This window comes from Bison bison, unplaced genomic scaffold (assembly GCF_000754665.1).
Source record: "Bison bison bison isolate TAMUID 2011002044 unplaced genomic scaffold, Bison_UMD1.0 scf7180017864036, whole genome shotgun sequence".
NCBI classification, from domain to species: Eukaryota; Metazoa; Chordata; class Mammalia; order Artiodactyla; family Bovidae; genus Bison; species Bison bison.
The window spans coordinates 5,735,805-5,736,290 of NW_011494608.1; the positions used below are offsets into that span (position 1 = coordinate 5,735,805).

At 62.1% G+C, this 486-nt stretch overlaps 1 protein-coding gene across 4 annotated transcripts in view; it reads right to left on the minus strand.

The window, feature by feature from the left end:
• TRAPPC9 (trafficking protein particle complex 9) overlaps window positions 1–486 on the minus strand; it is a 390,359-nt gene that overhangs the window by 304,919 nt on the left and 84,954 nt on the right. The gene's annotated exons all lie outside the window — the stretch shown is intronic.

The window sequence follows — 486 nt, forward strand, 5'->3', positions numbered from 1 at the left end:
CAGAAAGGTGGGAGGAGGTGAGCGGAAAGGCAGACAGCGTGCGGCGGGCAGGGTCAGCTCCGGATGTGAGTGGTGGGTGAGTGCACTCGGACTGCTGCACCCTGCAGAGAAGAGCCTCCCTGCAGAGAAGAGCCTCGAGAAGCCAGGATGCCAGGGTGTAAAAAGAAGAAGAAAGGAAGACAGAGGAGAAGCCAGCACTGAGTTGCACAAGCTTTGCGGGTCTTCCACTGAAACTTCTCGGACAGAGTCAGCAATGACCAACCAGTGACCCGCCTCTCAGCCCTGCAGCTTTGTCACTGCGACTCGCAGGCACCACAATCCCCAAGTGCGCAGGGTCCGAGGAGGGGGAGCGGTGAGGAATGAGGCCTACGGCACGGCCAGCTTGGGGGAGGGCACGGAGGCACGGGGTGGCACAGGACAGCTCTGGGGGTCACGGGGACAGTAAAGCGAGGGGGCCGTGTCCTGGGACACGGCAGGAGGCTGAGT